Here is a 22,812-nt window from a genome sequence, read left to right on the forward strand (position 1 = left end):
GAATGAAAGCTTTCATGCAGTGTGAATCAAGGATTATATTGTGAGGTTGGCAGCTGATAGAAAGTTTGGAAGCAAGAATCTGTTATTTTAAACCATGAATTCTGAGGTTTGTCTGTATCAACCCAGATAGTGAAACCTAGTCACGTATAGTCAGGTCAGATATTACACAGATTTAGATGAAAAAGAAAAAGATAAGCAGGTTTTTATGCTCAAAGCAGAAGGAGGACCACTGTTGTTAAAATTATTTTGTTTTAAAAAGATATTGCAGAGGTGCATGGAATTAGCAGGTATAAAATTTGCCTTATGTGACACATATAACAAATGTGTTATATTGTGTTTGGTGCTCATATGCTATTGCTATTAAACCATTATGGACTGAACTCAGACCATCAAGCTTGTTTCAGTTGACCAGCTTCATGTCATTAGATGCCCCAGAGAAAATGGCAACACTTTGATCTACTCTCACCATTTCACCCGTACAATTTATTTGTATTGATCTGTATAAATTGTTTATTTTTCTTTTTTTAACACATTATCTCTCAGCTCAAAATCACAACATTAGAGAATAATTGAATTCAAATTAAGGTAAACCAAATTCTTAAATAATAATAGCACAGCCCATTTGAATCTACTCTCATAACAACAAATCCTTTTAAGGTCCCCAAAGCAAAATTAGTGCCATCTAGTATGCACAGGGGGCAGAGGAGGGGTAGAGACTAATTCAAAGTGAATTAATCTGCAGTTCATTAGCAAACACTAATGTTGCTTTTGGGAATGAGGAAATTAGCAGGATTATAATTATAAGCAACAAGTGTCTTCATAAACATCTAATTGCTTGTCAAGGATGTACAATATACTATGTAAGGCCATTAGGTAGCATTGTTGCATGCCATAAATCAAGTTTTCAGTTGTGCGACAGATTGTGTTTATAATGTAACACTGTTTGTGAAGAGACATTATAGTGACCAAAGCAATTTCACAGGTGTCAGCAGACCTGGTGAATTGTAATAAGGAATGAATTAAAGCACAATTTCTTTCTTTATCTTTGTAGATTAGGCATCTTATCCTACAGCTATAGCCAGACACCACTATCAGCTGAGTCCCCTGGCTAAGACAATAAACCAGCATTAGACACTGAAGGAAGAGGTACAAAGAGAAGATCTCGTGCATCAGGCTGTCTGGTCTCTGTCAGGGTTTGTGTGTGTCCATGCAAATGCAAGCAGTGATGTGAAAGAAGAGAGGCAAGCCAGTTGCCAGTAAGTCACTTTCTTTAGTAGAACCAAAGAGACTGGCTGCCAGGGAAATCAAGTTAGATATTGACTCCTACGGGGGCTTGTTAGGTTATACAGCAGACATCCTGCAAAAACCTTGGATAACAAACAAGCCTGGCAGGCAGAAATCATTATGATGCTCATGGCTGCTCTAACCAGTCTCTTCTAGCAGGGTCACTTGATGGGATACTATAAAGAGCATGAAAGGGATTTAGGAGAGCTACGTTGCCTAGAAACTGGCTGAGCCTTTTGTGGGGGAAAAATTTCTACACTCAAAACTGTTCAAAGCCTTTTCTGTTTTTAGTATGTTACAGATTGTATTTTGGATTCTGATTGCAAACAGTTTTGTGGATTCTACAGGAGATCAGTTGTTTGTAAAACTTGCTTGATACAAATTTCATGAATGTAAAATCCATTGATTCCAGAAAGCCTTACATGAAAGGCTTGAAAGAGAAACATTTCTACATGCATTTTATGCTTGTTCTAAATTTGATTTGCACTTTCTGTCTCATTTTTATCATTTGTCAGTTTAAAGGCTTCCATCAATGATTCAGTCATTTGCAAGGTGACAGGAGTTACACACAAATACACAAATAGATTAAAGGTTCTGCAGCGACATAGATCTAGATTAATGGCTGCTGTGTTTCTTATAAATGTGCTCTTGACAAGATTCTCAGACAACAGCAAATATAAAATATCCTTGTTTTAAAAACCATAGAAACATAAAATTTAAATATTTAGATATTCTTTTCTGCTTTTCTTTAAACTATATCCATAGCCACTACAGAGGATGGGGACACAAAAATAGCAAGGAGGAACTACCTTCTCCTAGCTTAGCTGCCAATGCTGTTGAGCCAGTTCTGGAAATACTCTCAGGCAAAGTTGCCCTAGACTTTAAAATTGGTTTACCTGACTAAGGGCTAAGCGGAGACTTAAGAGGTTTCTGTCTCAGTGAACTGAGCTGAAGTGGGAAGTAGAGACTGCTCAGAAGTGACAAACTTTTTCTAAATGTGAATTATGTAAGTAGATGTTACAAAAGGGAAATTAAGCCAATCCCAGGGAAAGAGCACTGTTTTCTCCAGCATCCTCTGAAATCATGCACTTAAACATATGTATTCTCTGTTGAGTAAAGGGAAATTTGCATATGGCAGCTGGGATGTTCTCATACATGTTACCCAAAACATGGAAACTTCATATACAGTAAAGTTCTTTCTGATTCCCTTTTCTTCCAAGGAAAAGAATTTGCAAGGTCTGATAAGACATTTAGACTATGAAGGTAAGTTGCATAGACAAAGGAAAGACTTGTGTATTGCAATGAAAATATATAGATGCAATAATATCTGCCAAGATATATTGGTAAATAACAGCATTTCATAAAGTCCCCCTGCTTATACACAGCATTCTGCTATTGTCAGGTTCAAAAACCTCTGGATTCATTAAGGGTGAGAAGACCTTGAAGTAGGCCTTCTTGGGGAAGTATTTTATTTTATTGGCATTTGTAACTGAATCACCTTAAGACTATCTGGAGATTTTGTTATTTAAAGAAAGTTCTCACTTTGTTTGTAGCTTTAATATACTTCATGTGTCATCACTATTTCCCTCTGGATTAATCTTGTTTGAAGCAGATACTATGAATTTTGCAAGCGCATTCAAATTCTTACAGATACTTTTGCCAGAATATGCAACTTGAGGTTGATTCCAGAAGTCATTCCTAAACAATCAAAACATGTTCCCTTCACCAAAATTTTATGTCATAGCTCACTATGTTTAGATTTTGAATAGTAGGATTTCTCTCTTTTTAGCTCAACAAAATAGATTACTTTGCTGGCATATCTGGCTTGTGCATGGCTGAGAGAAAAATGCATCTGATACTTTGTAAATAACAGAGATGAGGTTCATTTATAAGATTGAGAGAACTTCCAAATTCCAAGTTAACTCTCAGTGTTACCTGACAGATTCCTCTTTAGTTGCCTGGAATATTAGTTTGGTGAAACAAAATATTTAACTGCTTTACAATCTAATTGTGTTTTTCTTTGAGAAGAAAGAATGAATTATCCCAATAATAATTCATTTCCAAAATTAATTGCCAGAGAAGGTAGTTAAATATCTGTTTTTTTTGATCAAGTACACACTCAGTTTTTGCCCCGTTTGAAAATGAAGATAGCAAATTACACAACTAATCTGGATTCCCAGTTTGATACTAAATGTGTAGATCATTGTGAAAACTTCAGTACATTAAAAGTTTTGAAAACTTCAACCCTTCTTCATGTCACATAGTCTATTAATGTAGCTTCATATACCTGTATTTCTTTTAAAAAATGTTATAGAGAAATCGTATCCCACAGGGTAATATGTTATAAAGGGATATAAATTATAAACGTTATTAACAAGCTTTTAATATACAGCTGAAGATGAAAAAGCATGCCTGGTTTATACTTGCATATACTGTGATTGTATATGAAATCTGGGTAATTGTGCATACAAATGACAAGAGGGAAAACCTGCATATACACCTTGTATGTCAACAGGCATGAAGTCAGGCACAATTTTCATGAAATACTGAACAATATGGAAGTTTAAAACTTGGAGAGTTGTTATTGGGTTTGATAATGATTTGATATTTTGATTTCCCATGAGAAAAAATGGCATCTATTACTTGTTTCTTTTCATTCACGGTTTGTATTACCACAACGTTAGACAGTTATCAAAAATAAATATTGCAATAACCAATTTGTGTTTTGCTTGCAGAGCCCAAAATATATTATTGGTTGTTTATCATTTTGTAATAAAATGAAATTGCAATTTTCAGTTCTTGTTTAGAAGACTCAATAATGTGTTGGGCAAAACCAACAGAAATTTGCACAAAGGCAAGTTCAGGGACATCAGGAAAACTTTCTGTAAGACCTTTCAGCCTGTTCAGAAAAATAGCCTAAATAAATTACAGTGTAAAAGGAAAAGAGTAGAAATGATGACACACTTAGCAGCAGAAGTGGTTTAGGTATGTTGCACCGCTTATCAAGTTGTGTTAATACAGCAGTAAGTACGATGAGCTGAAAGTGGCCCATTTATTTTCTATGCCTAGGTTAAGAGGTTCCCAAAACACAATGGACAACTATCATTCAAATATGTGTAAATGCACCAAGACGTAGAAATGGAAGTATCACTCTAGAACAGAGGACATTTAAAAATTGCCATTAGAATGATGAAATGTCAGGAGCCACTGATTTCAAAATGGCCTTTCCTTTAAACCATCTGCAATGTTTACTTCTCAAATACTGAGTTATAGAGGTATTCCTGCTGCCCACATTCACCTATAACCTCAGAGTATTACAACCTTAGATATTTTTGCAGGTGTTTCAGCTCTGTTCCATTTAATGTTCATTATTACTAATTACTTCTGCCACGCTCTCCAGGTAGGATAAACTACTTTGACTCCCGGGTATTTTTGCTCTGCGACAGACTGAAAGATGTTCACCTTTCCCAGTTTCAAGCATGTGCAAAAAGTCACTAAATACCATACTGCTCTAGAGTTGTTCTGCTTGACCAAGGGAGCACTGCAGAGGAGAAAAAATACAAAGATTCAGACTAGAAAATAGAACACGTAGGACTCTTTGTATCAAGTAGGCTCTGAGGCTAACAACATTGCTATTAGATACAGGTCACTTGCTCAGAGGGAATAAGGAACACTTTCATTCAGGCAGTCAGCTGAATCAGACTGCAACTTTAGGGGAAAGAGAACTGTGAGCTTGGCTTTAAATCAGCTTCATTTTCCAATAGACTTTGAAATGCCTCATTGTAGAAATAGCTTTAATAATATATGGATATGAAAATTAGCTATACAGATTTATAATGTAAATCTATAGTTCATCTATGTTTTTGCTTTGTTTTTATTTCTGTTGGCTCTGATGGCCAACATGTGACAAAAATACATGGCTAACTAAATAACATTGAAGACATTGTGAGATTGTGTGTGAGAACCTTACTTCAAAAACATTGTCATTCTTTTTTCTTTAGAAACTGTGAGCTTTTTTTTAGTTTAAGACTCTAAGATTTGTAAACAATCAGAACTGAACTGTTCATCTTTGAACAGTGTCAAGCTATAGGTTTCTTAAGATCCTCAGCTCATGCCCAAGCTCAAGAAGCATCAGGATACTCTCTCTGGTTTGATTGACCAATGCTTTATAAACCATAAAGATGAATTATCCCTTATTCCTCTTACATTGTACAACAAAGCTTGAATAGCTATGAACCTTAGGAGTCCACCAGAGTCCTTCACTCTCTCATCATACCATACTTGTGTTGAGTGTTAACCTGACCTGGCCTGTCATAAATCTTAAATAGTTTGGATTCAGTGATCTTCCTTTGACTTACTTGTCATACGGTTCTGGAAGGCAACACACTCATGGGAGATTTTGATATGGTGGAAGTTTTTATGGAGAAGACTATCTTGTGAAAAAGATGACATTTACCAACTTGCATTGATTGCCAGGCTTCACCTTAGGGAAAAGCCAAAGCACGTCAATAGTGACTTGCTATATTCCTGCCCCACGAAATATCACCAAAATTAGATTTCTCATAATGAAGGTATAAGTGAAAGGATATTTTACAGTGCAAATATATCATCTATATTTTTCATTTTTTAATTACATTTCTATTTTCAAATATCAAATAAATGTATTTTTTCCAATTTCATCATTTTTCAACTTTTTTTTTTGAGTTTACGTAAAAGTTATTTTTTCTTACCTTGTCCTTTTTTTTTTAAACCCCAAATGCAGTACTGTCATGGTTTAACCCCAGCCAGCAACTAAGCACCACGCAGCCGCTCACTCACTCCCCTGCCACCCATTGGGATGGGGGAGAAAATCGGGAAAAGAAGTAAAACTCATGGGTTGAGATAAGAACAGTTTAATAGAACAGAAAAGAAGAAACTAATAATGATAATGATAACACTAATAAAATGACAACAATAATAATAAAGTATTGGAATGTACAAATGATGTGCAGTGCAATTGCTCACCACCTGCAGATCAACACCCAGCTCATCCCTGAGTGGCGATTCCCTCCCCCCACTTCCCAGTTCCTATACTAGATGTGACGTCCCATGGTATGGAATACCCCATTGGCCAGTTTGGGTCAGGTGCCCTGGCTGTGTCCTGTGACAACTTCTTGTGCCCCTCCAGCTTTCTTGCTGGCTGGGCATGAGAAGCTGAAAAATCCTTGACTTTAGTCTAAACACTACTGAGCAACAACTGAAAACATCAGTGTGTTATCAACATTCTTCTCATCCTGAACTCAAAACATAGCACTGTACCAGCTACTAGGAAGACAGTTGACTCTATCCCGGCTGAAACTAGGACAAGTACATTGAGAATTATGGCTTATACTGAATCGACTAATTACAATTTGAAGACAATTATATCCACCATCTTAAAATATCCCATCTTCAATCACAGGTGTTCCCACCGTGCAGAAAGGTTTTACCTTGCTTTTTAAACAGTGGGTACTTTATTTCTAGATGACTGCCAGTTAGTCAGCCAGGAACTGTCTGCAGCATTCACCAGAGAACAATAGGCAAAGTATTTTTTTTCTTTTGGTTGTTTATTTATTGTTCTGGAGTCCATGCCTACCCTCTTCCATCCATTTTCCTATAGATTAGTTAGGAATACAAATTTTGAAAGCATGCATACAAGTTCTTTTGGAGCACATATGTTCCCTTTGCTATCAAGCTTTTGCTTTCCTGTTAATTAAATGCTTGCAATGCCCCTCTGACAGAGAATTGATCTGGATAGGCCAGTACTTGTGCTCAGGTCAATGTGAGACTGTAACATCATGAATTTTTGATTCATTAACTATCTAGCAAGATGCTTGTCAGCAGTGTTGAATATAAAGAACCATTACAGGTAAGTGAAGTTTCTAACAACCACAGACTCCTTGCTGTACAAACAGGACTGAAAAACTCATTGAATGTTTACTTTTTGAAACAGGTGTTATTTTGTGGGGTGGTGGAGAAGTGAGCAATAATTCTTCTCTGAGAAATTTATTTCTTTTTTTGCAGTATAGAATCTAGAAGAATGACTGTGGCTGTGGTCTCTGCCTTTCTGATTTTCTTCTGCATGTGAATACTTATCCACTCAAGTCTACGAAAATGCATTCTTCTCAATGACATTTTAGCTGACCATTTTTTTATCTGGCTTTCTTCACTACAAGGAAGTATTTCCAGTTAGTGTTTCCTAGTTTGCCCATCACATAATCACTTTGTCTTAACTTTTATTCTAGGGGTATTTTAGGTGGGTTTTCTGGTCTGCTTGAATACTTGGTAGCTGTTGATCAAATACACACTTTATTTCTTGTTCATTATTTATTTCTCAGATCTGAGATATACACAGATTTTTCTTGATTAAATTCAATATATGTCCCTCCCCCTCCTTTTTGTATTTTTGCAGGAAATTTTATCATTATATTCTTACTGAGGTCTTTTCTTTTTCCAGACCTTACCTACTCTCCCTGTTCTTTCTCTCAGCTGAGCTATTGCTGCATTGTGTGATGTCTTTGCATTCAACTGCTAGATTCTAATAAAGGATATTATCTCAAATTGTCTACATTCCTGATCAATCTTATTAGCTTCTCTTATGGGTTAGGGATATGAGTTACATGGTTTTATGTAGGTATATATATATATATATAAATATGCATGTATATGTATACATGTGAAATGACGTACATTGGGTAAATCAAACCATTTCACTGAGGTTTAACAAAACATGTAACAATGCCTTTTTTTTTTCAGAAGTGCAGAAGACACACAGTCAAGTCCTTTTTTTAAAAGGCATAATTGTTTTCTAAGTAATAAATGATACCTATCTCGAGCTCATATCTTGAACAAGAGGAGTGTGTTTTTCTTTGGTCCTACTTCATTTGCTTCCGTTGTGACCATTGTCTCTTGATTTACAGTCCAAGATTTCAAATTAAAGGTATATTTTATGAAGAACACAGACAGACATAAAAGTGCATATCTCTAAACACAACATTTAACACCACCCTATAATATGTTAAACAAGACAGGTGTAAAAAACCTGCATTCCAAAATCTGAGTTAACACGTGGAAGTAGTAAATATGATGTTATCTTCACTGATATTTGTGGGCTTGTCACATCGGCAGAAGATTGATCTAAGAATTTCTTAAATTAATTTGACTATAATATGTAATTAAATAGAAAACTAAAATCTAAGCATGCAACGAATCCCATTACTCATGCATGAAATGCATGAAAAATATAAAAAGTATCTACTAAAAATTCAGTAAAAGCAAAGCAGGATTTCACTAAATTTTAAAAAAGGAAATACTTTTTTGCATCATTGTTGAAGCTTAAACCCAACATGTATGTCAAAAATTCACCTCAGGACAGAATGGAAGTTTTGTTCTTTGGTTAGTTGCCTAACTACTGTAATTCATGTGTGTCCCACTATAGTTAACTGTTTCTTGAGTTTAAGACACTCCCGTACAATCTGCTATTTTGATGCTGATATAAATTCTCTAGCAAATACTGAATGTTCTAGCTGTGTGTATCAACTATTTCAATATCCAAAGTTTCTAGTAATTTAGACTGAAAAATAGTTTGCATATTGGTTTGAAATATTCGCCTCTCTTGCAAATTAATAGAGGGACAAGTTGAACCCACACTTTAGGCACTATGACTAAAGATGTTCAGAAGAAGAGTATCAAGTAACTACCAAAGAAAAAAATATTTATCTGGGACAGTAATCATTTGATTTCTAATTAACAATGACATGCATTTTTACATGCTTTTCCATAATTAAAGCTTTTTGCTTTAAAAGAGATATTGCACATTGCAAAGTGGACTGTTGCTAGGATCCCAAAATTAACAAAATGCAACCAGAAAGCCATATAAAAGAGGTTTCTATTAGCACTTAGCACAAGATTAATGGAGGATTATCAAATAGTCTCAGCCCACATGAAACAGAAGAAGAAAAAATCAAGAAAAGTCACTTTTCACTTCAATGTTGTTGACAAATAATAAGCATTCTTTTGTAGTGAATAAGAGTGGAAAAATAATTGCAATTTTAACTTTGACATCTACAGTCTATAACAAATATGAAACTAAAAATTGATAGTTCTCAAAATTATTTTTATTTTTAGAAATATCGTTATTTGAAAATTCTAGCTGTAAAGCTTCCTAAAGCTGCATTTATTCTGTGCTACATATTCACAGTGTTTCTGTCATCAGCAAGGAAAAGAGCTTTTACAGGAATGATTATTGAGTTCCATCCTAGTGATGTTGTCCTATTTGCTTGTAATTTTTGTTTAGTAAATGAGCAATTTTTAATGGCTAAATCCATAATAAAGTGTCTGAGCAATTAAAAGTGTAATTGGTGTGTTCCTTTTCTTGTATTTTTTTCTCTATTCTAATTAAGGATGCAATAAATCTAAAAATTATAGATTTGACTGCTCACCTGCCTTTTCCTCCTTTGTAGATTCTGTGGTTGTTATTTGGTGTATAATTTTCAAGTAACTTTTTTTTGAAAGACTCTTTGAGAAACACATTTGGACCAAACTGCAGTGAGCATGAAGTACAGGGATGATTAAATATAATTATGCTGAAGTCTTCATAGAACAACTGAAAATTGACACTCTATACTGCAGGCTTTGATTAGACACAGTGTATTTTCTTCTGGCTCTATGGGTGAACTAGTTAGTAGGTTTTTTCTGTTGCAGGCTGTTTCGTGGTTTTAATTAAATACAGCAGCATCCCACCTGGCATGCCTTTACTGCAGTGTTGTCCTTCATAGAACATTAAACCATTTTGGCATTTGCCACTGTTTTGCATGTTGGTACTTAGAATTCGAGGGAAATATTAAGCTGGACCATTCTTGACAGACATTAGAGAATATAATAATTCAAATACTAGAGAATTGTAATGTATGTTCTTCCAAGGTTTTAAACTCTTGGGTTTCCAGACTATTATCAATTCTCAATGTTTATCATCATGTTACATTTTAGAATACTTAACTGACAAACTGACACCATGAAGGTGATACGACCATGTGTATGTAGCAGTCATAGAAGTATTCTTTCACAAATTTGTCCAGTCATCTTCTAAATCCATGGAGTTGTTACTACAACAAACTGCAGTAAGGTGTTGTACAGCTTCTTTATTCCTGTGCAATGACTGACTGTTTAGGAACTGCTCTTTCAATTTTAATTTTGTACATTTCCCCATGTCCTCGTACTGGGAGGACATAACAAACAGTAAATCCACATTCAGTGTCTCTCCGCCACTTATTACTCTATAAAACTCTACCATATTCTTTACTTACTCATCTATACTGAAAATTCCTGTTGTGACACAGAAACCTTGATTATCCTTATCCATCTTCTCTCTCCCTTTTTTATATTTTATTTTTTTTATTCTGTCATTTCCTTTGACACAGAGAGCTCTGAAATGCACACGGAACTCTAGAAGTGGCTATGAAGGATGTATGCAGTGGCATAATGTTTTCTTTATTCCTTAGTAAATTTGTGGTATTTCTACAGTAAGTAAAGATTCTTCTCAGTCACATCTGAAATTTTCAAGTCAAGTTTGCTGCTAATGCAGCTGATGCCAAAGGTATTAATTTCACTACCAGAGTGAAACCACATCTAATTTTGTATTTAAAAAAATGGGAAGAGGAATGTTAAAAGGAAGCAAAATGCCAGAGATATTTCCTGAATAAGTTTATCACTCATACTTGACTAATCTCCACAGTTTTATTTTGTCAGTAACCTAGAAGAGTTACTAGTGGGGGCACACAATATGTAGAGTAAATATTTTCTTTAAAAATAAGGAAAGGTTATGATGTTCAAAAGTGTAGTTCAGTAGACGTTTATGATACTTAAAATTAACATGTTTTATTAATTAATATTGAACAAGGGATTTTTTTTATTATTTTACAGGTTTGTCTGTTCCTAACCTTTACGAGAACTTTTAAGTCACCTATGTCATGTTCTGCAAACCTTATGTCTATCATGACTAAAGACTGCATTGTATTCAAGTGCAAAATGTTTTAATTTTAAATGATTGTTGATGGACTCAAAAGGATACTAATACTAAAAAGAGGTATATATACATTTAGGTCTCATCATACACATAGTAAATAAGTCCATAAAATATATTTTTCCTCACAAATTTCCAAGCATTGTTATGCCTATTTTACAGCTAGGGAATCAAACTCCAGGAATATATAGACTGTCAGACATCTGTACAAGCTCCTAAGCAGTATTTACCTGTTAACCTCCTAGAGATAATTTCACTGGATATGGAGTAGTATACACTAACACAAAGACAAATAGATATATATGGCTAGATAGGTAGATAGATATACATAGATATATAAATGAATGACTGAATTTTTTTAATCTGAAGTGCAGGTAAAATAACTTGTTCTGTCTGTGGTGTATCATTTACAGGTTATTGTGATTCCATGAACCTTTATGTAGTAACATTCTCTGATAGGTAATGTCTTTGTGGCTTCATCTCTTGATTTTTTTAAAGCAGAAACATTGTTCTCTGTGACATTTCTTTTTGTGTGTGTGTGTGGGCTGTGGATAAACATTAACAAACATGACAGAGGGTCAATAGTACAGTTAACAGTCAGCTGCCATGCAAGTTCTTGTCCTGTCAATCCATCTCAGTCACCGTTTAAATTAAATTTAATGAGATTTAATTTGAATAGGAATAAATGAGATTTTATTGAAACGAAAAACAAATGAGATGGTTGTCAGGACACTGAGGGACAGTAGGAGAACAGAGCAGGACAGATTCTAAGCAGATCAAATGGGAAAATATCTTCTCAATTAAAAGACTCTCTTGTCTGTTCTGCTTTTGGTCTTCTCATTGATGGAAGTAGCTCTCATTATCCACCAGTAAGGAGATTATAAAGTTAAATACTCTGGTCACATTTTTTATTTACATGATCAAAGAATAGGACTTGTTCTGGTTTGCTCTAACTGCATTATGAAAACAAATATTCCTTAGTAACAGAAATGGACAGTACGATGAAGATGGAATTTTATGTCAAAAAAAAGGGTATCTATTGGTTTCATAATTTTTCTCCCCTCTTTTACTCATGCCAGGGATCCTGAAAATGCTAAGTAAATTCGGGTGTCACTCAAACCTGTGCTTTTTCATGCCCTTTGTTTTTTCTGAAACTAACCTATGCATGTACTAGTCTTTGTAACTTTTTTTTTTTAAAATACACAGCAAATGCACATTCTGTATTCAAAGATTTATGTAAAACTGTGAGTTTCTGCAAGAGATCTCTCTTTCCATCTGAAAACTTACTTTTCTTCAGTGGCAAAAAGCAACTTTTGTCTACTTCAAAGCCAAATCGTTCCCCTTTCTGGGCTTTAAAATTTGTACTACTTATTCATAAAAACTCTGGGCAGAAACAGCATTTTGATGGTTTCAAGCAATAGTTTGGCCATTTATGCTTTGCTATGTTGGTTTTGCTTTCTTACACCTGAATATGCCAGTCTTCAAATACAAGGGCATGTCTTACATTTCTCAACCCTACCCATGGGATCAAAGGAAGAAGGATTAGCTGAAAGTCACCAAAATCTAAGGAGTAATCAAATAGCTCTGTGGCACTACATTTGAGAGAGATTAGGATGCTCCCAATATCAATGAATAGCCAATAAGTATATTTGTATCGGTGAAGTCAGAATTATAGATTATGTTTACACAAATGAACTTAATTGTCACAAGTGAGGCATTCTTATTCTCAATATTTGTCTTTGTTTTTAAAAGCATTTTTTTTCCTGCATCGACAAATAGCCCTTTTTCTGCTGTTCCACTCTTCCATGAAATATCTCTGCCACCGTTCTTCAAAATTCCTGAATATTTAGAGGACTATCATTGGAAAGGAGTTCTGTCCAGGAACATTTCTGAGCTTTCTGATTCCTGCCTATATGAATGCCTGAATGTACTATTCAGCTGTTTAGAAACAAACTCTAAATGACACCAGTATAGTATTTCTTTCTTGTCCCATCACACATCACTATTGGATGTGCTGCTCCTTTGATACTAAGAGGATATCTTTGGAGTTGCACTTTTTTCCTGTTACATAGGCTGGCTAACACAATAATTTATATTTATTGTTCACTATTTAAACACTGTAAGCAAGTTTGTAATGACGTAGACACCCCAGCGTACAAATGTGGTTAGAAGAGATGTTATGTCTGTAAAGAAAGGTCATATTTTTAATAGAGCAGGTGATGTAGTTACAAAAAGCAGCCAAACTTTTAGATAAATTGCCTTTTCTCTAGGTCTGACAAAATAACAGTAGATTTAAAGGTAAAACCAGAAGGTGATAACTTCTTTTAGTGTAAAAATAGATGAGTTTTTATATTCCTAATGATGTTTTCTCAAATCTATTTGTCCCTGTCTTGCACGCTGCTTTTTTTCTATTTCCCTCCCTGATTTCTGAAATATCTACAGTACTGATAAGAGAGTTATCTATCTGCCTTTGAAGGACAATTAATGTTCACATAACCACTGGTAATTTTATATTTCACTCATATTAATATTAAAATTTGGCCCCCCTGTGAAGTGGCTTTCACAAATTTCAAGACAGGATACTTTGTGGGATTAAATACATTGTGCTTTACTCATTTCTCCCCTGGTATACCTAACATAATGACTATTGTGATCTGGGTCAAAATTTGCCTGTGAATTAGGCCTGAAGTCCTTTCTTTAATGATATAAAGAAAAAATGCACAGATGCTGTTACATTTTGCAATGGAAATATTTCCTTTCTGTACCCATTAGAGTGAATTTAATTTACAGTTGAGCTAGAACTTGATACATATACCTTCAGTACCTGCATACATTACCTTCCTCATATCATAAAACTGCATTGCATCATTTCAGGAAAAGCTACCCTAGAGGGTGATAATATAGTGAGTGCTTCTTAGTATCAGCTATTCATTTTCTCTCTGATTCAGATTACAGGTTTTTGAGCACTATTTTCAGGATGGCATAAATGTAGGAGTCTAATAAAAGTAAACATACTCAGAAAGAGTGTTTTACTGCAGTTTAGTGTACTAAAGAGATAGCTAACCTGAACTACTGTAACTCATGTCAGAAAGGACTGCAGCAAGCACTGTCTCATCAGAATCTGTACAGTGGAGTAACACAGTTGCAGCTTCAGTCCCCCAGAACACCAACATAAAACAATAGTACAGCACAATACATGGAAGAGTTTCAGAGAAAATCCTGAGGAGTTACAATCTGCATCAGACCATTAGGGCTGAGAGAGAGAACCAGTTCACAAGAGTGTAAATCTTTTGTCAGACAAATTCTGTAACAAAATTTGTAATACCTATCTACCTATATATAAGAATATAGGTGCTTCGCTCTCTTCCCAATCAAGTGACCAACCATTAGAACCCACCAAATGGCAGATTATGTTTTTACACTGAGCTACATGCTTCTGATGATGACAGACAGACATACAGTTCAGAAAAAAAAAGAAACCACTGCTGAAATGTATACTGTCTTTACTCTTGCCACTGTATTTCAAGATCATTATCAAAAAGGTGAAGAACAGAGTCTGAAAATGGTGTATTCCTTCTTCTGTGCTCAAAAGAGAGCTTGCAAAATATCTGCACTGACATAAAAATCAGTTCTGTAACCTTTCTTTGTGATTCATAATTTTCGTTTGCTCTCTTGGGTTTTTTTTGCTTTTATTTTCTTCCTAACTCTTTTGTTCCCTTTTGCTTAGTAAATAAATAAATATTTAGAAAAAAAAAAAAAAGAATGAAAGGAAGAGCTCATGTGGGAAAAAAGAAATAGATAGAAAAGAAAACTGAGGGTAAAAATAAAATTTGTGACACTTTTCATTGCTATAAAAGTGGAAAAATTCACAGAAATACTTTTTCTGCTTATAATTTTCCTTCCAAAGTGCCAGAGAATTGTCTTTTTTTTTTTCACTCACTCAAATGATAATTTTTTTTGTATTCAAAGGTAGTCAGTTTTTAGTTTCCTTTTTGCTTCCTGTCCTCTTCAATAACAGAATCGTAGCTGGTAATTTCTCATAGTTTACCTACACTTGCAAGCTTGGTTTGGTTTCTGTTTCTCCAGATAGCTGTACTACTAAATGATTTGCCTTCTTAAATATTCTTTATTTCCACTTGGTATTTCTTCCTTCATAGCTTAATGTGCAATACCTTCTTGACTATGAACTTGCACATGAGTTATTACACTGTAATGCAGACATATAGTATCATCGTGGGCAGATTCATTCTAAGTAACCAAGATATTATCTAATAAAGCTAAGTTAGTCCAATGAAACTATAACCTCATAAGCTTCAGGAGAGGCCTTACAAGCCTGCCTAAGATCCTAGCTACTGCTGGTTGTCTGTAGAAATTATTTTTTTTTAAAGTATCAGATTTTTTTAATATTTGGTATATGAGGCCTGTCTGTATTTACAGCTATAGAAACTGTCATGGATAGATAAAGTTAGTTCTAAAACCTGCAGAGATTTAAGTTACACTGCTTTTTGCACTGTTGACATATCTAAACTGCAATTTTGGCAGGCAGGTAAGGCTGAGACTGCTTACTTGAAGAGATAGTTATAGGAGGAATAAAACCTTCTGAGACGGTAGATTTTGGATTCATCCTAGATCGTCTCCTTTGACTAATTTCTTTGCAGAAGTTAAAATGCAAATTCTCATTCCACAGACATTTCTTCGCTGTATCTCACTGTATTGTGGAGAATGGAAAAAGAAAGCTATAGAGAAAGGAAAGGTGCAGAAATGGAGACAGAAATTCTTCTTTTAATTTGGTTAAGATATTTATAGATTATTTTCCCCTGCAATATTCATCTAAGTCTGCTCAAAGTATTTATGATAATATCCCCACTGTGAAACTGACTATCTGTGGTTTTGATACCAAAAAAAAAAGAAACACATAAATCTGCTAGGACGTACTGACATGTCTTCTAGATCCAGGTAACTTTTGCATTGCCTTAAGTGCCAAAATTCTTCATTGTCATACATAAAACTTTGTAGAGTAATACAGTTACATTTTCTCCTGGACTAATTTCTCCCCCCCCTTTTCTTCAATTGTATAATTTAGCATTATTATTTAGATAGCAAATTATGTTAGTAGAATATGAACTCCATCATCTAAACTAATAGAGCAGGTAAAGTGCTGGGGTAAGTGTTCTTATTTATTTTTTTCCATCATGAATTTTAGGGAAATGAGTTCTCTGAACCTTTAATCTAGTCTAATCAGATTGGCAACTGTTGAAATTTGTAGTGGCAACACCTAATACCACTGTGCAAGGGTCAGGCTAATAGTATTGTGAAATGACATGGTGATAGCAACCAATCTCCAAATGAAGATGAATTCAGCTGAAGTTAGGAAGCTAACTCCCCTCTCATTTCTAAGCCATTCAGCACCCTTATTACAGTCCCTCGTTTCTTTTTGAGGCCACTAGTGTGGTGGGTATTGGTCTCTTTTCCCAAGTAACAAGCAATAGGACAAGAGGAAATGGCCTCAAGTTGCACCAGGGAAGGTTTAGACTGGATGTTATGAAAAATTTCTTTACTGAAAGGGTTGTCAGGCATTGGAACAGGCTGCCCAGGGAACTGGTTGAGTCACCATCCCTGGAGGTATTTAAAAGATGTGTAGATGTGGCACTTAGGGACATGGTTTGGTGGTGGACTTGGCAGTGTTAGGTTTATGGTTGGAGTCGATGATCTTGAAGGTCTTTTCCAACCTAAATGATTCTATGATTCTATGAATAAATGCTAAAATTGAATACATATATATTAAGTCTAACACTAAATCCTAATGATCTTTGGATTTCTATCTGGCTGTTTAATTGACGTTCATTTTTTAGTAGCTGGACAAAGTCTTTAATCCAACAAATCTAAATTGCTGTTGCTGAACTCTACATATTTGTATGCAGAAATGTGTCGTTCATATGAAGCAATTAAGTGATTTAATGTTAGCTTCTTTACTGCCATTGAGGTTGGACTTCTGATTTGATACCCTCAAAGCTGTCAGGCTGAGTTACTCAGATAGTTTAAGTTTAATATTCAGAAGTTTTTTTGCTTTTTATTGCAACCATTGAAATGACACTCAGTATTTTATGGTAAAATATGTACAATCTATTTCATATACTCATTCATGAATTTACAGTAGCTAGTAATGATTTCTACAGAAAGGTCTCAACATAGCATAACTATGCTTCTAATGAAAAAGGGTTCTAATGATGATAAGAATATGAAAAACTTATGGAAAAATATAGCAGTGATACAGAAAATGGTATTTTTTCCCATACTTTTTGTGACAGTCAGTGACATATACCCAGTATGGCAGAAAATGTCTGTAACACAGAGCTCTGCAAGGCATTAGAGGCAGAGCCCTGTGACAAGAATTCTTTGTGGTCAGACCTGGAAGGGCAGACATTATGTCATTCCTGATCCTTCTTTAGTCCATAGGAGGCTTATCATCTTATTCTTCTTGCTGTTACAAATTTTATAGTTTACCTTCTGTGCACAGAACTACAACAACAGTTCCATAGCTATTAAACTAACTAGCCCTTTATTTCCTGAGCTACTTGTTACTACTATCTGTATAAAATGGTGCTTTTACCATGAAAAGATAAAGAAAAGCAAAACAGAAGAAAAATTGTTGTTATAGCTAAACCAGACCCATATAAAGCAACAGAGAAGGTCAGTACAAATTCAGAAACAGTAAGCCTAATAAGCCTCAGAGCTGAGGCCTTGCAAACTCAATGCAAAGCCTTTAGGCTGCTGTTAGCAATGGCAATACTGTAGCGTGGGGCTACAGGGCTGCATTAAAGAACAAAATATTTCACACTCTCTCCACCCACCCTTCTGCCAGAGAAAACCCTCCACCTTCACCATCACTGTAAAAATGCTTACATAGAATTATTTATTTATTTCAGCAAGAAGAGACTGCTCTTCATTATTATTAGTGATTCTTGCAAAACATTGTGGGCTTTTTATAACTGAAGGAGAACCTTTCTTGACAATACCACTCATTATCAGAGCTGCAAGCCAGTGGAGTGGCTATGTTCATACGATTTAGTCTCCTGACTTCAGAGATTTGGGTCTTTACATCTTAATGTAAATTGATCTGAAGCTGCTATGAGTCTTTTTATATTGAATTAAATGAGGTCCATACTAAGACTTAGGACAGGGTGTCAGTCAGGTCCAGGTTTGATGTAGCTCTGCTCAACATTAATTATGTAAGATTTCCCATTTAAGGTTATCAGGAAAAAAATCTCTTGAGGTGAGCAAAAAGATTCTTTTAAATTGAGGAAAGTTTATTAGCTGGTGTAAACTAGGAAAGTTCTAGAATGGATCCATGACTTGTAATACAGTTTTATTAAGGACTTTATTTTGTTTTCTTCATGTGTTTGAGAACAAATTCTCAACAGTTTTTAGCAATCTATACTAATTTGAGAATATGTCTAGGAGAATTCTGAAAAAAGAGGTTCACAAAAACGACACAATTGAACTGAATTTCCCAGAATTCCGTTTTTTTTTTTTTTTTTAAATTGAGGAAACATTGTAGAATACTGATGGATCATCTGATATGCAGTCCATGGTATATGGTAATTACAGAACTAGAACCATTTTATTCTGAGGCATCTATCTCACAAGAAAAGGAAGTTATCACAAATGAACACACTTTATAAAACAAAGTATTTTTCAAGATTCATTTACTAGTTCTTTTTCTAGCCAAAATTCTTGTCAGGAAATAGTTCTTGGCAAAGACTCTAAGGGAAAGGATTTTTTTTTCTTCCTGAGGATTTTTGTAAGAGATTTGCTGACATTTGTAACCTAAAAAAATAATAATAATAAAAAATCCATAGGTGGACTAAGTCTTGCAGTTTTTTCATCCCAACTAGACCTAACAAGGTAAATCCTTTGTAAATCTGAGTCTAGCTGCTCTCTCAGTTCTTCTGGTCCATAGGTGATTACTCTGCCATAGAATCCCATCTTCTGCATCTGCCAGTTTGGCAATGCCTCCTTCAAACTGTAAATACCCTGGCTGTTCTAAAATGTTTTGCTAAACTCATGTAAGTAGGAGTTGGTATTGGAGAGGCCAGCAAAACATTGTATAATGAAAACTGTTACTACAAAGGCTTCTAAATAGAGGAAATCCCCAAATAAGCTATCAGAGCAGGATTTTTTGCCTCCGTATTAAAATTTCCTTTCATGTAGTTAGTTTACATAAAGTGGCTACCTAGGGATATTCCTTACAATTAGTTGACATATTGTTTGTGTTCTTGTTGCTACCCTGTACGTATAATGATTTGAAATCAGATGAAAGAAGTTTTATCCCCCCCCCCAATACCTGAGAGACTGCAACCCCCCTCCAAGTTTGCCATTTAAATCCCAACTGTGCTGTTGCCTTTAACTGTGCAAGACAGCAAGACAGCACATTTTGTAGATTAAACCAATAAACTAGCAAACATAAAAGAAACAAATCTCATAATTGTGGATTTCAATTAAAGAAAGGAGGATCAAAGCAAACATTCTGCTTGAAATTGCACAGCTGCTATCTACACAAAATGAGAAAAAAATCCCCTTCTCCAGGAGCCATAATTTTTGGGGTGGGGGAAGGAGGAGGGAGAGCTTAAACCCTGCAGTAGGACAGATTGCTTATGCTTCTCACGTCCCAATCAGTAATACAGAAATATTGAGTAATAAATTCCCTGCTTCTCCTGATCTGAGAAGCTCCCACCATCTGTGAAAGACAATTTGTAACAGCTTTAGTATTAAGATTCAGTAAACAGACAATCACAAGCATTGTGCCAAACAGTGCCTACATTTGGAGAAATAACATAAAGCAAAAGCATGAGTAACACCACGACCCTTGTATTGCAAAATTATCCAGCAACCAAAACAGTTTCAATTGTAGAGGGTTTCTTTTTTTTTTTCTTTCTTTCCCCAGTCAGCAAGGAGTGCTGGACCCTGCACACAATTCAGCTACATCTGTGGGCTGTGTATGTAGGCCTCATCCTAATGTGTTGAATTATTATTGATGGCTGAGGCAGTTCTGCTCTGCTGGTGAACCAATAATGTCACGGCAGTACCTGCAAGATTAATTATAGGAGAGAATGGGCTCTGGTTTCCAGGGACTGAGACATTAATAGAGACTGAGCATTAGTTTCAGGGGATTCAACAGACAGCTGAACAAATGCCTCAGACAATGTTATACATGCTAAATCCTGGCACTTACCTCTAACAGTACTGAAAAAAAGTTTAGAACAATTGTGTTTAAACTGGGAAAAACAGAAGGCTCTAAACCAAATGAAAAGGAAACAAAACAATAGTGAGGTTGCTAAAGCAAGTTAGGCTCTATAAATGTATGTGAGCATATTGCCCTCTGCAATATACTGAAGAGAAAGGAGACAGTATCTCATTTCTGTAGCATTAGCAGAAAAAGAAACTGGTTTTTGGTGATTGACAGTACCTAGATTTTCAAAATACGTATGGCATTCTACACATAGAAATATAAGTTTGATCAAAAAGCAGAATATTTTTTGCTGTTTCTCTTGCACCATTGCAGTGGAAATTTGTACACCATGAAGCATTTTAGCTGTAGAGAACTGAGAATATGCAGTAGATGAAGCTGCAGCCATAGCAACAGCTACATAAATTTTCAGGCAATGACAAGGCACATGGTACAAAATTTAAGCAGTATAACTCCTACGCTGGCTTCCAAAAAAAAAAAAAAAATTTGGAGACGAAGGTGTTGAACGCTCTTTATTGCAAAGTAATAGTGCCTTCCACCTTATCAAGACCCCAGGCTTCCTGCATTTCGCTTATGTGATCAGAGGTGCAGCTGAGAGATTAGCTGTAAGTCTCTATTTGTCCTTTAGCTTTGGCAGGTGATATGCCTCTTATTCTCTTTTGTTATCTACTGGACCTAGTATTTTTGAAGACACTTGGGAATTTTGAGGCCCAATTTTCAATATATTATCTAGCTACCCACCCTTTGTGCCTTTTTCTAGTTGTGCAATACTTTTGACAAAATAATCCCCAAATTAATAAAAACCAGAGGCTGGTGTGGCTCAACACACCAAAGTATAGGCTTATGAAACTGATCTCAAAAGGCAATGAAAAAACTTCACACTTCACTGATTTTTCCAGTTTCACAATTGCTAAGTGCATTTGTGAATGCTTTTCTTCGAACTTGAGACAGCAGCAGGAGAACTATTAAGCAAATGCACTTGAGATTGAAAGATCCACAGCAGAAGGATATATTCAAGCTTCCGTCTTTACTTTGTGTCCTTAGCTTCTGAGTGATTTCTTTCACAATGTCCTGTGAAACTCCACTGCCAAATTTTCATTGCCCACAGATAAAGGATAGGAGACTCTGCAGAACTTTGCACATCTCAGACTATCTGGGAGCTTTGCAAGCCTAAATAGAGATGAAAATGAAGCTGACAAAAGGGATTCAAATCGTGCTCTGAAATGAAGCAGTGAGGCTCCCAAACATGTTTTTACTCCATGCTGGAAAGAATACCAATCTTTAAGTTATGTTTCAAAACTAAACTGTGTTAAAATATGTAATTTCAGCTGGAACACATAGATTTTTTCTTTTTTTTTTTTAGGTCTGTGTTTTAGTTACTGAGTCCATGACAAACCTTTTCGATGTTCTTTTGAAACAGACACAACTTCACAAAGCCTTGCCATTCTGACAAAGTGGAGAATACCATTAATTATATTGATCTGAAAAGAATAAGATCAACTTGAGTAGCAAACCTATTTTCTTCCTTGTAAGTTCAACTCAGTTTGGTCAAGAGTGATTTAGTTCATACTGAATAAATAAAAGTACAAAATCTAAATCCAGCACCTGAGTGTAGGAAAGCATCTCCTGCTACATTGTTCCTAGGTGAGTCTTGGGAAGGAATGAAGTCCTGAAACTAAATCTTGTTGAGCTGAACTACGAAAAAAGACAGTTTGGAATTGTTCAGTTTGTCCCTGTATCTTTTCTATGCTGACTTTGATTTAAGCTGCTCAGCAGTCACACAAATAACGCTCAATTTCCTGTCATATGCCATAAAGAAGTCGCAAGATGTTGGAAGCCTGACTTACAGTAGAGTATGTTACTATGTTTGTTACCATCCTGAAGATGATCACTTTCAAGAGTGATTAGTTAGCTAAAATGTCACATTATTCCCAACAATATTTGAAGAAAGTGAGATGTCATTGCTTCACTGCATCTTTATCAAGCAGTAGTTTGTGGAGGTGTAAAGAAACATGACAAAACTCTGTTATGTGACAGGATCCTTCTTTTTGAAGTTCTATTTGATATTGTAGTCAAAAGTTGTCATGTTTCTGCCCAACCACCAGCTGGTATTTTTCTTACTGATGATCTGAGTTTTGGAATGAAAGGCATGCTGAACCCAAAAGTCCAGGCCTGGATATTTTAGTATTTTTTTTTTTTTCAAAAGTGAAAATAGGAAATAAAACATCTTCAATGATATAAA

The sequence above is a fragment of the Buteo buteo genome, chromosome 6, assembly GCF_964188355.1.
Source record: "Buteo buteo chromosome 6, bButBut1.hap1.1, whole genome shotgun sequence".
Classification (NCBI taxonomy): domain Eukaryota; kingdom Metazoa; phylum Chordata; class Aves; order Accipitriformes; family Accipitridae; genus Buteo; species Buteo buteo.